Here is a 16,915-nt window from a genome sequence, read left to right as displayed (position 1 = left end):
GCACCCTGAGCTACACCCCCTGCTCACACACAGCCCCTAGCTACCCCCTCCCTGCACCGTGAGCTATCCCCCTGCCTGCACACAGTCCTTAGATTGGTGCTTCCTGCACCCTAAGTGGTTTTCAGACTTTTTGAACTGAGTCTCCCCTTTAAGTTATATTTTTTGGTTGCATCCTCCCACAACCCAGAAAGACTGGGTGGCCTGCTGAGGTGAGTCAGGGAGTGGAAGTTGTGCTACCTCGCTGGACCCCGCTGTGAGGAGCTGGCCCGAGCCCCGCTGGCCCTTGCCCCCCCTCAAAATAGAAGTCAAACTACACCTATGCCCAAGGCCCCTCCCTCCTGACCCAGAGCCCTGAGTCCCTCCCTGTCCCTTCTGGGCCCTGGAGTTTTTATAGCATAACGAGGGGGCCTCAGAGAGAAAAAGATTGAGAACCCCTGCAGTAGAGAACATGAAAGGCATCACTAAAGGGGGCAGTCATCAGACCAAAGGTCAAAGTGGATCTAGTCAAGCCATTACTTGTCTCTGTGATGGAGTGTATTGGCCCGTCAGCATCCAGAGTAGAATCCTTTTTTACTGACAACACCCACCTTAACCTAGCCCCAGCCTTCAGCATCTCTACTTCTACTACAGTGGTTCATCCAGGATCCATGGGGTTTGTTTAGCAGATATCCTGGTTATCTTGCCAACTAGGGCTATGTAAGTACTGACCTTGCTCTAGCAGGGCTTAAGGGGAAGTGCAGAGACCAGCCAGGCGTCTCTGAATAAGGACACTAGAGCAGATAGCTGGGGAAAGCATGTTCCTGCTGTGTGTGCTGAGTTATTTTTGTTCCTTATTATAATTGTTGTCTGTGACCCACGATACAAGCATCCGTCATGGGGCTTATGTTTTTTGTTTGGTTTGATTTGTCAAATGGCCTATAATAAATCCAGTGCTCCAGCAAGAGAAGTGTTGTGTGATCAACCAGAGGGACTGGTGTGTCTTTCCTGAAGAGGCAGAATGAGTTTGCTAATAGACACATATGATGAATGATCATCTCTGATTCTGCCTGAGTTTCTAAAAAAAGGAAGAAGGTACCTGTGACACAGAGGCCCATTGGTGGTTCATTACTCTGTTTCAGCAACTCTTGTGAGGCCTGACATACTCGCTGCACCTCACACACTGTTGTCATTATATATACTGAAAAGGCGGAAATTAATATATCATTGGAAAACTACTAACTCAATGATCATTAATATTCCTGCGTGATGTATGTACACGGTGTGTATAAAGAGTTATGGATATATGCTAGAATTAGGTTCTTAAAATGTGTTTGGTAAGCAATACATATGCACAGCAGGCCTTAGACAAACGAATGTGTATTTGCTTGTCCGACCACCCTGCAGGCAAAGAAGGTACATTTACAGACAAGGCAAACAAAGCCATCAACCTACTGAGCGGGGGAGATAGCCTTCTAACTATAAAGACAGGGGTCTTATCCTTAAATGTTAAGCAATTGAATCAACTGATCATATACAATATTACTGTCATATAAACGTGTATCAAGCAAAGTCTTTTACAAACGCTTGTGACACACATGATTAATAACACAGACATTTCACCGTGATAACACTACATGAGGAATTATGGATACTCAGTGTTATTATGCTTTAAAGCAATGGCTCTCAACCTTTCCAGATTACTGTACCACCTTCAGGAGTCTGATTTGTCTTGCATACCTCCAAGTTTCACCTCACGTAAAAACTACTTGCTTACAAAATCAGACATAAAAATACAGAAGTGTCACAGCACACTTACTGAAAAACTGCTGACTTTCTCATTTTTACCATATAATTATAAAATAAATCAATTGGAATATAAATATTGTTCTTACATTTCAGTGTATAGTATATAGAGCAGTATAAACAAGTCACTGTATGAAATTTAACTTGTACTGACTTCACTAGTGCTTTTTATGTAGCCCGTTGTAAAACTAGATGAGATATTGGACCCTCTGGAAGACCTCTGAGTACCCCCAGGGGTACATGTACCCCTGGTTGAGAACCACTGCTTTAAAGTCTGCGACCAAGCACTGGGAGAAACAGATTTTCTCCCAGACAGGAGTGAAGGCAGCTGTTTATTTTTTGGAATCACAACAATGGAAGCCTCATTTACATATGAATCCGCAGGGGGATGGGAAGTCAACAGGAAGGGAAGAACAAGCAGAAACCTTCCTGCCCCTTGTAGCAGGTTCAATGAAGTTTGGAAAGACAGCATGGAGTCTGCACCCCAGCAGGAGAGAAAAGCTGGTCTGGGTTTACTTTTCAACGAATACATTTCAAAGATTTAATGGGCTATAAAATGCAAGGGGGAGAGAACCCCATAGTTATTATCCATCACTTGGAGGATTCAAGGAGCCAGAGCCCTTGGAACCACAGAACGTTGTATCCTTCAGCCAAGGGGGTCAAAGTCTCTGGGAACTGAGTTTAGGTGAGAAACCTGTTTAGGCAAGGATTGTAACTAGCTGAAGTTGAATTTTAGACTTGGAAGTGTATTTGTGCTTTTGTTTGCTGTGATCCTTTCTATCTTTGTTCCTCGTGCTTGGTGTCACTTCATCCTATGTCCTTTTGTTAAATAAACTTGTTTTACTCTTACTGTAAACCAATTCAGGGCTGTGATTAAAATAAGATTGTCAAACCCCAGTTAAATAATGAGCTGCAGCATATTGTCTCTTTGCTGGAGCAATGAACTTAATTATGTCTGTGCTTGTTCTAGGAGAGGGCTGGATGCTGTGGGGAGATGTCTCTGGGGAGCATGAGTTCACTGATTGTTACCTGCAAGGCCAGATTTGGAATGGCAGGGTCCTGAAGAGTTTGCTGACAAGGCAGACAAGCTGGTGTGTCAGGGAGCTGTCACATAGCTTAGCAGTAGCAAAACTCTCACTTGCTGAGGCTGAGGGGAACACAGTAACTCACAGCTCTGGGAACCTCAGCAGATTGTCACATTGGCAGACGATTTTGGAAAAATTCAGGACGGGGGTGTTGGATTCACTCTGCAAACAGTAACTGGGCAGTGGAAGTCGAGGTGTGATCTGCAGGCTTGTAGGCTTGCTGTTGGGTCAGGGCTGTTAGCCACGGCTGCATAGCACTGAAGGTGCCCAGAGTGGCTGGGCAGGCGGTGACACAGCCCTTTACTGGTCTGGGTTGAATCCCAAAATGTCACAGTACCAAAGCTGGGGTAAATCCATAGTTACTGTAAATTCAGTGCTATGTGCAGAACAATAGCCTCTCCCTTGTATTGAAGATCCCTTTACTTTTTAGCTGTGGGGCAGAAATTTACCAGTACTGATCTGTGGTGGGCATAGGGAAGGAAACACCCCAGGAGCTGCCAACAATAGTTACAAACATTGGGTTGGCATCAACTTTGTTCCAGAGGGCATTTGGTCTATGTTGCTGACACCAATGGGCATCAAAGCCACAGTGGATGCCAGTGTTCCTGAAAATGTGAGTTAGGTACGTTCTTTTTCAGGGATTACTTGAACTACTGTGGGTACATCATTTCATCTGGCAACAGTAAAAATGGATCTTTTCCTCCAGTCTTGTAGCTCAAGGAAAGATCAGGACGAAGCTGGTAAGGTGAGAAGATACAGACATAGCAGACCCTGTGCTGTTCTGATTTTTGGACCTGGGCCACATGAGCAGACACTAAGAAAATCAGACCAGCTCCCACCCTATCATTCCAGATGGCTGGAACTCCCAGTTTAGTCTGAGTGTCTATAATGGGGTTTTATGCAGTCTTGCTGTAGCTGTGTTGGTCCCAGGATATTAGACAAGGTGGGTATTAACTCATTCACCTTGTCTCTCTGTTATGGGATCTTTGCATTTTTATTTCACTACCTTTAGGATGAGCTGCAGCCAGCAGCCTCTGCTCTCCGGCTGCCCAGTTCTTAAGGCAGAGCAGAGAGCGGTGGCTGCTGACCGGGCACCCAGCTCTGGAGGTAGCGGTGCCGCCAGCAGCAACAGAGAAGTAAGGGTGGCCTGGTGTGGTGTTTCCACCCTTACTTCTCTGGTGCAGCTGGCGGTGGCACTGCCTTCAGAGCTGGGCACCCAGCCAACAGCTGCCATTCTCCTGCCGCCCAGCTCTGAATATGCGCAGTGAGATTTTTTTCCCCCCTGAATCTTGTCATGCCCCCTCCCGGGAATACATTCTTCCCCCCCCCCCCGCAAAGGGGGACATGGCCCCTCAGTTTGAGAACCTCTGTCCTAAAGTAATTGTGATAGCCTGGGTTGGATCGCACCATTGATGAAAAGAAAAATGATGGTAACTTGTGTCATGCTATGAGCAATATGTCAGGACTATTGCTCCTGTATCCATGGTGGTAGCCCAAAAATCCATGGCAGCGTCTTCATGTACATTCTTCTGGTCCTTTGAAGGTACACGATTTTGGCAGCTATTGCTTTACTCAGAGCAACCAGAGTCCTGTGTGATAGTGACTTTTATTATGTACATATTATTGTACAGTGCCCCAAGGTGGGTAAGTTGTTTTATGATAGGAATAAGAAGATGCAATCCCAGCCCCGAAGACCTGTGTTATGTCTCATTTCAGACATAACACAATGAAATAAAGTATGTAAGCAGTAGAAAGGAGTTGGAGGGGAAGAACAGGGGAGACAACAATAAAACAATGCAGTAACTCAGCACAGCTAGTGCAATGGTGCGTCAAAGCCATTTATTTTATATATACCATAAATAAATCTCCTTGTAGGCTAATTTCTCGTAGGTGTTGTAGAAGTGAGTCTCTAGGTGGTGGTGAATGAAGAGAGTGCAGCGGCTTCATGGACCAGCTCAGGAAATCTTTTCTACAACTACTGAATCTGAATCTGTACTGCCTGTGGGAGGCATAAATGTTCAGCAGTCACGTTCTCCCAGAGCAGCTAATAAGTGACAATGGACTTCAGTTTATATTGCATGAGTCTGAAACTTGCATGAAGATGGATGGTGTGCGTCACATCAAAGGAGCACCATACCAGCTAGCAACAGCTTAGCAGAAAGATTTGTCCAAACAATGAAGCAAGCAGTGTGTTTCTCAGAAGGAAGAGCATCTATTAATAAATGCTTGGCTAATTTCTCATTATCTTATTAAAACAGCTCATGCCACTGCAAAGGAGCCTCTAGCATAGCTAATGCTTAGTTGACAGCTGGGTGCCTGTTTTGATTTACTGAGCTCACCCAGACTGACACAGGTGCTGAAAGAACAGGCACAGGTAGATCAACAGGAAAGACAAGTAAAAAGTAGTGATTTAACATGAGGATGTGCAGAACTAGCTTGTAAGTAGGCAATTGCCTCTAAATGGGCTCTTGCTGTGGTTATTGCCAAGCCAGGATCAGTGTGGTGTTCACCTGCTGCAGGAACAGAAAATCGTCTCACAGTGCCAGGGATTGTGTTGATCAGCATTTAGCAGCACCTACTGAATGAATCAGCTGAAAGTTCAAGAGTTTCTGTTTTGGAATTTGTGAATGATGATGAGAGGCCCCTTGTCATGCCAGAGCCTTCTCCAGCAGTGGTATTAGTGAATGAGCTGATGTCACCGTCTGCTTCCACATCACTAATTCTTCTCAGACATTGCTCTTGCATGCTGTGGACTGTGACGAAGGTCCCAGTTCCTGTTCCCCATGCACATTTAATGTGAGTCGACGTCACATCCCTGTTCTTTGACATCATAGTCTGGAGGCAAAAGATTTCCAGGTTTAGATGAGAATTTGATGTTGTTGACCCTATTCTCTAGCTTTAACAGTTCTGTTGATGGAGTATTTCTATTGTGGGGCACACGTGATTAGTATTGGAGTACCGTGTGGTTTTGGGTAGTCCCCCTTAACACTATTTGGCCATACAATTCAACCTTAAAATATTGGACATACATCCTAAGTCTGTCTCTCTCGATAGAAAAAATATAAAGGTGTATTGACCTGCCTCAGTTTCCTATGAAATAGGGATAATGAGACTAGCCCACTGTTGTAAAGTGCTTTGAGATCCTTGGATGAGAGCTAAGTATTAACCTGGTTCATCTTTGTCATTAATTCTCTTGAAAGTGGGCTAGAAGGGGAATAGGCCCTGCTCAGTTATCTACTTTGTCTGCAATCTTTCCCCACCTTGTGCTTTTGCTGGTGTGAGGCTAAGCCTGCCAATGCATGCCTGACATGCAGTCCTGGCTTCTGTAAAAGGGAGAGGTGGGAAGATGAAATATATTTGGTAAAAGTGTGGGGAGCGGGGAGAGCAACTCCTTCTACTGTACTTCCCAAGTGCTGGGTATTTTGTCTTTATTATGGTTTGCAAATGAAAACAAACAAGGTACAACAAAAGATAAATTGAGGGTGAGGAACTGAAAGGGAGGCATTGGAGACAGAGAAGAGCAGGAGAGAAAGGAGTAAATGAAGACATGAGGGCACAGATTAACCGAACAAGAGTGAGTGTGAGGAAAAGAAAGAATTGTGATAGATTTTAGAATCTACAGAGAAAAAAAGGAGAGGTAGATAGAGATGTGGGACCTGAGAGGGACCCGGTGAAGAGGAGGGAGCTGTTCTCTTTGAATTAGCTGTACCAGGCAGACGCCCGCTGTTCCACCTCAATTCAGGATTATTGATGGATTATTGATCTGGGAAGGTAACAAAATAGAATCTAGTGGAACTCTGCACTTCTCCTGACTATTTCATAGCAATGAAAAGCAGATGCTATCAGAGAACAGAAGGGGTTTGGGGCTAGTTGGTAGCTTTCAGTGTCATGAGATTTTGGATCTCTGTTGTGTTAACTCCATGTGGTGGAAACTGTTGTGGGGATGCATGGAAGGGCAACACATTATGTCTGGGAATTCAAGATTAGTCCAACATAGTGAGATTTAAGTTTTTACAGATGTAGAGAAACTCAAGGGACTGACAAAAATCATTTGTTTAGCAGAAGTGGCAGTGCAGGCCTTCTGATGTAGGTGGAGAAATCAACTGAAACCAAAGCCTGGCTAAATACTGAATAATATTTATGTAAAATCTTTTATTGTTTATAAAACCTTAATAAACAGCGCACCCAGGTTCATAGAGTTTTCAAATACAGGTGGAGAAGCTAAAATGCCAGCACTGAAATTAAAGTGCACTACAAACTGCAGTGCAGGACAGCACTTGTTTAGTTCCTATCAAGGGGTTGGAGTCTAATATTTGGGGTTTGGTTTCACATTTGAGCCAATTCTATGAACTTTTTAGACAAGTGTCTTGAATTGTGTTACTTGATCCCAGCACGTGCACCTGTAATAGCTGCAGCGCTCCCATCACAACTTGGAATGACCCTTTGCAAAAGTCGCCTACAGATTTTTCCATTTGGTTTTCATGTTTTCACCCTCTGAGTCATTTTCTGCTTTCAGCAAATCTGCAGCCTTTTTATCCCCATTGACAGCATCAGTGCTGCAAGCAATCGATTTCACGGCCAGCTGGCTGGTTGCTGACAGAAGGCGCTGTGTCTGAAGACAGGTAACTAAAAACTCTGGGGAATATTTTAGGGGGGTGGGTTTCTTCACAGGACAGGTGATTGTTTCAGTATGGGTTTCAGTGTACTTCTAGGTGGCTCCTCTCTTGTGGAAAGGATCTCTGTTGTAAGCTTCCTGGCAACACAGCAATAAGTCACACCCAGGTGTGTGCATTACATGCCACTGGTGCCCTGTGAAGCACAAGGCTGAAGGCAAGTGCTGTGGAGGAAGGATGGTTCTGTGGTTAAAGCACAGATCTCAGAGGCAGGACTTCTGGATTCCCATTGGGGCTCTGACAGTGGCTCTCTCTATTATGTTGTTACGTCCCCACTCTGTGCCCCACAGAGCATCAATGGGGGCATGAATGCAAGCAGAGGAGGGAGATACATGTGAGCGTTGAGTGCTCTGGGGCCCTCCAGCTGTCCTGGAACGTGTTGGGCAAGAACTGAAGAGTGAAATAGGATGTTGTGATCCTCTGCTCAGCAACGCAGCCAGCAGACCTGGCCCTGCTCCTGCTGCAGCCATGAGCCAACAGAGAAAGGAACAGGAGATGAGGCCAGCACAAAACAGCATAACAGAACGTTTGGGCTGCAGGGAGAATGTGACACAGTGAGTGGCTTCAAGGAAGGTACGGAGGAGAGCAGCCAGCTGGCCGGATGCCTGAGCAGGAGGAGACGGGCCCAAATCCTTATCTGAGATTAACATGCAAGGACTTCTTTCCCAAACCAGAGAGTTCAGTTCACCAAATCAAATGTCCTTGTAAGGGCTCATCAGAAAGCTCTCACAGTGAAGGATGTTCAGGGATCCCTTAGACCAGGGGTAGGCAAACTTTTTGGGCCGAGGGCCACATCTGGGTGGGGAAATTGTATGCAGGGCCGGGGCAGGAGGCTTAGGGCAGGGAATTGAGGGGCAGGGTGCAGGAGGGGTTCAGGCTCTGGGGTGGCAGCGGCATGCACCGGGGCCACCTGCCCTAGCCCCACGCAGCACCGTGGAACCACGTCCCTTCGCGGCCCCTAAGGGAGGGAGAAGGGAGGGAAGGTCACAGAGCTCTACCTGCTGTCCTTGCCATGCCTCCAGGTACCTCCCCCGAAGCTCCCATTGGCCACAGTTCCCTGTTCCTGGCCAATGGGAGCTAGGGGGAGTGGTGCTTGGAGGCAAAGGCAAGGCACGGAGCCCTCTGTGTCCCCCCCACAAGGGCCCCAGGGACGTGCTGCTGGCCGCTTCTGAGAGCGACGGGGGGGGGGGGGGCATCCCGCGGGCCAGATCCAAAGGCCTGAGGGGCTGGATCCGGCCCATGGGCCATAGTTTGCCCAACCCTGCCTTAGACAAAAGGGACTGCCAGAAACTCTACTTCTCAATGATACCAAGGGACCAGCTTCACAGGGGCCATCGCTCCATGGGAGCCAACAGCTGCGACAGAGCAGAGCACTAACTCGGGGAAGGTGGAGGCCTTCACTCCTCTCTGCTGGGCTTATCCAAGTCTCCCTCTAGCAGCTGCTGGTCCTGAGGTGGGGGAGGAGTCTCAGAGCCTCTTCCCCATGCTCAGTGACAAAGAGCAGCACCACAGCGGAGCAGGATTAGGGGCTTCTCTTCCAGGAACAGCAGAAATTAGGAAGGGTGAAAAGGAAACCCCTAGCCCCTTCCCCCAGTCAGGAGGCATTGTGGGGTGAGCCCCTGAAAGCTCTCCTTCTCCACAGGACCTGCCACAGAAGGGTGAGTGGGAGAGAAAAGAGGAGTCCAGAGCTCCTTCCCCAATCAGGAACCAGCACAGGGCTGGAGAAAGGGGTTTAGGGCTTCCCTGAGCCACCTTCTCAGATCCATAGGGATATATAGAAATATATAGGCTCTAGGGATATATAGGCCCTTCTCTCCCTGCCCCCGGCAGGAGAGATTGCAGCTTGAATTTGAAATTGTCTCGTCTCCTCTGACTGTGGGCATGCAGCTCCCAGCTCTGCTCATCCTGCAACAGGCTATTAGATCCCCCGCTCCCAACCTAACCGGGCCACGGAGGGGCCAGGAGGACAGGGGAGCTGGGAGCTGAGGCACTGTGAAAGCACAGTTCCCATCCCTACTCAGACTGCTGCAGAGAGAGAAGAGCTGGTTGTTTCACTCCCTTGGAGGAGCGGGAAGTGGCTAGGGCACTAAACTGGGAGTGTGGTGACCAGAGTTCAATTCCCTGTTCTGCGACAGACTGTGTATGTGTCCCTGGGCAGGTCTCTGTGTCTCTGGGCACCCTCTGTAAAGGGGATAATTCCACTTCTTTCCTCACCACAGGTGTGAGGATACAGAAAGATTGTGAGGCGCTCAGATACCACAGTGGTGGGGCCCATTGAAATACCTAGGATAGAAAGAGGTCTGCAGCTGGGGGTGCGCAGTAGTTCCAGCTGTCTGAGGAGCTGGCCTGGCTCTCCCTGATATCTGAGCCCCCTCCTGCCATTCTCCTACAGATGTCCCAGCCAGGGGAGAGGAGAGCTTGTGTCTGAGGGTGGAGCAGTCACAGCAGGAGTGGAGCGGGTAGCTACAGCCCTCTGAGGAGCACAGCTAGTAGAGCTGCTCCTGGTGGTTGGTGTGCTCCTTGAGACATTTCTGGGGGTGGGGGAGCCCCAGCAAACGTGGGGAACATACATAGGGGAAGTGGGGAGGGGAGGAGATACAGTACTGGAGGCCCTCCGGGCCAGAGATTGCAGTCCCTTGCAGGATTGCTAACTGAGCTCCTATGGAGTAGAAGTGGGGTGAAATGCGTGGGGAAGACCATGGCTGGGGAGGGGGAAATGGTGATGGGGTATTGCTGGGGGGAGGGGGGGGCAGAAAGAGGACTGAGCTGGTGAATGAAGAAGATTTGCTCGCTACCTCACAGTTGCTTTTGGCGTAGTAGAGCTGTTAGCTAATGCTAATATCCCTTTAAGAAAATCTGTGCTGCTGCAGGATATTAGAGCCCTCTATGAAGCCCTCTGTGCTAGTACCAGGGCTCTTAGCCCAGCTGCAGACTGAGGTAGGTTGCCTAGGTGGGAGCACGTAAATTAGAGGCACTCAGGTCAGGTGAGGATGATGGGAGAGATCTTGCAAACTCCCAGCTGGTCTTTAACCATCCTTCGTAAGCAGGCTAATGGGCGAGCTCCAGAAAACCGCTCCAATGCCACCTGCCAGTATCCTATCCAGTATCCTGGATCCCTCCCAGTCAGACTTCAGGTCAGGGCATGGTGTTGCTCTGGTAGATGATCTCCTCCTGGCTCTAGAACAGATACGCGCACCACATTCATCCTGCTGGACACCTCAGCATCATCTGATACCAGTGATCACCAAATACTCCTGCCCCACCTCCAAGAAGCTTCAGGGGTGAATGGCAATGCCCTGGAGTGGCTCAGGTCCTTCTCAGAGCCAGCCTAGAGGGTCGTCATGGACAACTGCCCTCCGCCTTCAAAGCTGTCCTCTCCAGAGCTACGCAAGACTCAATCCAATCTCTTGTATTACTCAATATCTAAATGTAGCCATTGCGGGAGCTGGTCAGACAACATGGGCTGAAGAGCCAGCATGATGCAGACAACGCCCCGCTCCACCTCTCCTTTACATCCATTGCAAACAGCACTGTCTCCCAGCTCTCTGTGCCTGCCGGAAACCAGCACCTGGATAAGAGTGGTTGGCTAAGGCTGAGCCCAGGCTAGACTGAGGTGATGCTGGTCTGAAGAGGGAAGAGCTTTGAAGAACTTGCCTCCTGTATCACATCAAAGGCATCTGTGCTCAGATTTCATAGATTCCAAAGCCAAAAGGGACCACTATGATCATCTGGTCTGAGACACCTCCACCCTGCCCCCTGTATAACACAGGCCATAGGACTTCCCCCAGATAATGCCTGTTTGAACTACAGTGTAGTTTTTAGAGAGACACTGGGGAGTCAGTCTGCAGCCTTGAGTCCTTTGGCACTCCTCCCAGCTATTGGAAGCTGTAACAGGGGGGCCTGCTCCTTTGAGGGCTGAGGGACTGAGGCTAGCCACCCATATTCATAATCAGATCGCCTGGGAAAGCCATCAGGCATTCTCTAGAAAGGGCTCAAGAGAGCTCCGTGTAAGGGTCCTGCAGGAGGGAGATGGGTGCCTGCCTCAGGTCCTGAAGCAGGGGGATTGCAGGCAAGGGAATGGTGGGTACTTTCAGTGCTGAGAGAGGCCATGGAAAAAGCCTCTGGGTGTCATAGCCCATGAGTGGGGGAGGCGGAAGAACTGCATTGTTTTGATGTTGTGCCTAAGCTTTACATTTAAAGAATAAAACTAAGCCCTGAGGCAAGGATCTGAAATCTCTGGGCATGGCAGTGAGTCCTTCCTGGGCTGAGGAGACAGGCCAGCAGCCTGTACTGCATCCTTTCAGACACAGACCTGGCCATGGGGATCCATGCATTTGTGATCACTAGGCTCAGTTACTGCAACTCATGAGATCCACAAATGAACCAAGAGACCCTGGCATAGCCCTAGCTGGTACCAAATGCAGCAGCCTATCTGTGTAGGTAGGTCCCCAAGAGCACATCGTCCCAGGCTGCAGCCTGCACTGGCATCCGATTTAGTCCAGTTTGAAGTCTCTGTCCTGCTAGTTAACCCCCTGATGGAACTAGCCTTAACTCCCTGAGAGATTGATCGCCTCTCCCTCTGGGATCAGGACCTCCAGTGACAGCTCCGTCCCACCAGAACAATGAAATGGGCAACCAATGGGATAGGCTCACAGGATTTGGGTCCAAACTATGGAACCAACTACCACAAGAGATAAGACTGAGCAAGGACCTGGCCGCGTTCAGAATACAAAGTAGAACTCAGCCCCTTAGCTTAGCTTTCCCTCGATAACTTCTGCACACAAAGCACCCAACATTTCCACTCATTCCCTCACACAAACAATAAACAACCCAAAACCCCGTGAACCAACCAGCTATTTCTTGAATGGGCTGAGGAGGAATAAAGAAAAAGGTTATTTCTGTTTTTAAATGCTTGGCAGGTATCAGATACGACAGTAATGGTGACCCGGCAGGTACCTAGATAGATTGTTCATATTGCTGTGTGTGGCTTACTGGCTTCTGCTGGGGCATCTTGCCCAGTCTCCCTCCTCCTATGGCAGGATTGTGTGGTTACTCTCACCAAACCCTTGCAGTTGGAGGCCTCTCAGGAGTTCCGGCATCTGTTTCTCCAGCCTCATCCCTCTTCCTTTTAGTCTCTTGGTAATGAACAGCACAAAATGGTTAGACAAGGGCAGCAGTAAAATTAGCGATGTGGTAAAGTTCACAGTTCTGCTCATAAATTTAATTTTAAGTGAGGCGAAGCATGAGACAAGAGGCCATAAAACTGGAGAAGGAAAGCTGATGTCTGATTGAAGCTGCAGCTTTGTGCAGAATTGCAAGTAGCTTCCATTCAGTGGCCAGTTGCCATGGGGACCTTGCAACAGCGGGTGTAGCAAACCTTTCCGTTCCCAGTTTGTAGAGAGCTTGGGATGAAATGGCACGGCAGGGGGGTGCAGCCATGACTCAGGGCCTGCTAAGACCCTTCCTCATTAGCAGAAACGGAAGCCCAGGAGGTTGTTATTTTATTTATTAATTTCAATTGATATACACACAGGAAAAGTTCCCATCCTGAGCTCATGCTGCCTCAGGCAGCCTGTTCTAAACACAATCAATACAAAATAATAGATTTAGCTACATTGCCCGGGATACCTTGTTGGGACAGTTGGTAGGAGAAGAAAGATCTTAAATTTCTCATTGAAACATGAAGCTAATTCGTTCATCACCTGCTGGAGGGTTTGACAATGATCCCACTCAGGGCATGTCTACACTGCAATTAAAAACCCACGGCTGGCCCATGGCATCTGACTCGGGCTCATGGGCTCGGGTTGTGGGGCTGTTTAATTGCCATGTAGACGTTCTGGCTTGGGCAGCAGCCCGAGCTCTGGGACTCTCCCCACTTGCACGGTCCTAGAGCCCAGGCCCAGCTGAAGCCTGGATGTCTAAACTGGAATTAAAGAGCCCCACAGCCTGAGCCCTGGGAGCTCGAGTCAGCTGGCAGGAGCCAGCCGCGCGGTTTTTAATTGCTATGTATGCATACGCTGAAACTGACACTGTGCTTCCTGGGTGCAAATGTCTCTACTGCCCACCCTGAGCAATGACCACCCCCGCAGTCCTGTTATTCCAAAGGACATGGATATTAGTGCTTCCTCCTCCTCCTCTTCATTGTAGGTGTTGGGAGTAAATGGAAAACTTATGCTAAGTGCATCTCTCCCTATGGCTTGGAGTCTGGAGCTTGCCCCTTAGCAAATGGAGCTTACGCCATGGATCCTAATGCTTGCATGGGACACTGGGTCCATGGGAACACAGAATACAGAGGAGTTGGTTTGGTCTGTTGAATACCAGCCCCATAGCTCTAGGGCATTGATCCTACGCCTGTGAAGTCGATGGGAGCTTTGCCATTGACTTCAGTGGGTGCAGGATCAGGCTCTAGGGAGCAGAGCTGGGATTCCCCCAGCACTGGGTTGCTGCACCAGCCAATTCTGCTCAGCTGGGGGTGTTTTAGATTTGGACTAAAATTGACAACATGCCTCAGCAGCTGAAATGGAGGCATTTTTCCTGAGCGCGGCCTGTCCCACGGGTATCCTGTGAAACCTTTCCCACATTTGAGAACTTGCTCCCCTGTGAGCCAAGATCAAACAGAATATTAATGAATATCCATTTTGGTATCATTAATTCAAAGGTAACATTCATTTGCAGTGAAATCCTGCCCCTAGTGCAGCTAACAGGAATTTTGTCATCGGTTTCAGTGGAGCCAAGATTTCACCCGATATTGTTAAGACATTTGGGGGGGGTTACAGCCCTGCAACAGGTGTAAACATAAGCTGCCACAAACAGGACCCGCCAACAGCAATTCCGGGCCTCAGGGCAGAACAGTCAGTGGGCCCCCATGCACACACAAGCTGCACCCGCGCGGACACGGTCCACCTGACATCTGAGCTGTACCACACCTGCGCTGGCTGGTGCCCAGCTGCTGGGCGTGCTCTTCTAGAATGGCCAGGGCTTCCACATGCCCGCCTGGTAGGGTTGCCAACTGTCTAATCGCGCAAACCTGAAGACCCTTGCCCCGCCCCTTCCTTGCCCCTTCCCTGAGACCACGCCCCTTCTCCGAGGCCCCAGCCCTGTATTCACTCCATCCCCCTCCCTCAGTCGCTCCCTCTCTCCCACCCTCACTGACTTTCACCAAGCAGGGGCAAAGGGTTGGGGTGTGGGAGGGAGTGAGGGGTGCAAGGTCTGGGAGGAAGTTTGGGTGCGGGGTTGGCTTCTGGGAGGGAGTTTGGGTGCGGGGTGCAGGCTCTGGGAGAGAGTTTGGGTGCAGGAGGCGGTACGGGGTCGGGCTCTGGGAGGGAGTGCAGACTGTAGGCTGGAGCAGGGGCTTGGGGTGCAGGAGGGGATCAGGGGGTCGGCGCTTACCTCAGGCAGCTCCCAAAAGCAACTGGCACACCCTTCTATCAGTGGCTCCTAGGCGGGGAGTCCAGGGGGTCTCCACGCATTGCTGCACACAGGCACTGCTCCCCACAGCTCCCATTGGCCTCAGTTCCCGGCCAATGGGAGCTGCAGAGTCGACATTCAGGGCAGGGGCAGTGCACAGAGATCCCCTCCCCAGGGGCTGCAGGGATGGGCCGGCTGCTTCTGAGAGCGGCGTGGAGTGAGGGCGGGCAGGAAGCCTGACTTAGCCCCGCTGCGCTGTTGGCAGCGATGGCCAGGGGCCTCTGGGCCCTTTTAAATCACCAGGGCCCCTGGGCAATTGTCCCCTTTGCCCCCCCATCAGTGTGCCTGGACACAAATCATCGTCACAGAACCCCCCAGTGACCTAAATAAAGGGGATTGGCTATGGGAAGAGGGGCAAAAATAGGCTGGACATGGAAAGGGGGATGATAAAGAAGTAAAAAATAGACAGTGTTGAAATTAAAAACACAGGTTGGACAAAGATGTTTGAAGGCATCTTTTAGGCACTGGGAGAGAGGAAAAGACACATTTCTGTGGGGAGAAACTTCTGACCGCCAGAGATTTCCACAGCAAATGCACAGTCTAACTTCTGATAGTGGGGTCCCTACATAGTAATGGAGTCTGAGCACTGAGATCAGGTGTTGTCCTCCTTTATTATTTCATGGCTCTGTGACAGGCTGGCCTTCCCCTTTAAGGGGTAGGATGTCTTGGGCTTGTCAGCCCTATTAAATTAGCCTCTCACTGCTTAATACCATTGATCACTAAATACTCTGCATCTCTATCCTTGGCAGCTCATAGCCCCGGCACCTCTGAGCTGGCTGTGGCAGTTATGAAAGTAAAAAAATTGCTTTAGCCCAGCACCCCTTTCATTACAAATTAAGTACTGACTCCTGCCCCACCTCCAAGAAGATGCAGGGGTGAAGGGCAATGCCCTGAAATGGCACAGGTCCTTCTCAGACCCAGCCTAGAGGGTTGTCATGGGCAACTGCCTTCCACCTCCAAAGCCCTCATCTGCAGAGCTACAATCTTAAGAGGAAGGAAGCCCAGCAGTGAGGAGCCATAGGAGAGCAAAAGACGGGCAGAGGCCTGCGGAAGGCTCCAAGCAGAAGGGCCTTGGAATGGTTACTTGGAACAGAGCAGGGAATAACCTAAAGGAGCCCCAGACAAGCTGAGGGGAGAGACGGAAAAGAGCCTGGGAGTGAGTGGGAGGATGGTGCTTGAAGTTGGAGGAGAGAAGACAGACCCCTTAGGAAGGAGGGTCTGGGCCCACTTTGGGACTGGCCTGGAACAGAGTTCATGTTTTGTTTGGTTTAGATTTGGATTCCCTTGAGAGGATGGACTTTTGGTAATAGTTCAGCTGGAGGGCCAAGTCACTGCAGCCAGTCACTGCAACATCTGGAGTAAGCTGAAGATGGTTGAGGGGAAACTGAGGCAGAGTGCTGCAATGCTGGGTCTTGCTATGAGGGAGTGCTCTGAGGTGGTGAGTCGTGTACAGGCACCTATCAGTATGCCAGGTGCTTCTCACATAAGACCAGTCCCTGCCCTAAAGAATGTACAGGATAAGGCCCCAGTCCTGCAAGTTGCACCATGCAGGTAGGAAATAAGTGGGGCTCTGGAGAAGGCCACTGGTCTGCACTTACTGAACAACTTGCAGGATCAGGACTTAACTGGCAAACTTGACAGACAAGGGGAACATGGACTATCCCAGGAATGAGAGAAGCTGGGAATGTCGTAGGCTATGGAAATATAGTTGTGTCTTCTTTCTCCCTCTCCCACTCTCTGTGGGGCTCCCTCCATACTCTTTCTGAGCAATCTCATCTGCTCACACAACTTTACCAATCTTCTTTACACTCATGAATCACAGATTTACCTTAATCCCCTGTCTCACCCTCCTTTCTGACATCCTCTGGTTGCCTCATGGTCACCTCAGCTTAATGGGGCAAAACTGGG

The 16,915-nt window shown here is 49.5% G+C and overlaps 1 protein-coding gene across 2 annotated transcripts in view; it reads left to right on the top strand.

Moving 5' to 3' along the window:
- The window catches only part of SYNDIG1L (synapse differentiation inducing 1 like), a 100,833-nt gene that overhangs the window by 32,012 nt on the left and 51,906 nt on the right, over nucleotides 1-16,915 (top strand). The window lies entirely within an intron of this gene.

The sequence above is a fragment of the Lepidochelys kempii genome, chromosome 6 (genome assembly GCF_965140265.1).
Source record: "Lepidochelys kempii isolate rLepKem1 chromosome 6, rLepKem1.hap2, whole genome shotgun sequence".
Lineage (NCBI taxonomy): Eukaryota > Metazoa > Chordata > Testudines > Cheloniidae > Lepidochelys > Lepidochelys kempii.
This window is presented reverse-complemented; position numbering and strand designations above follow the sequence as displayed.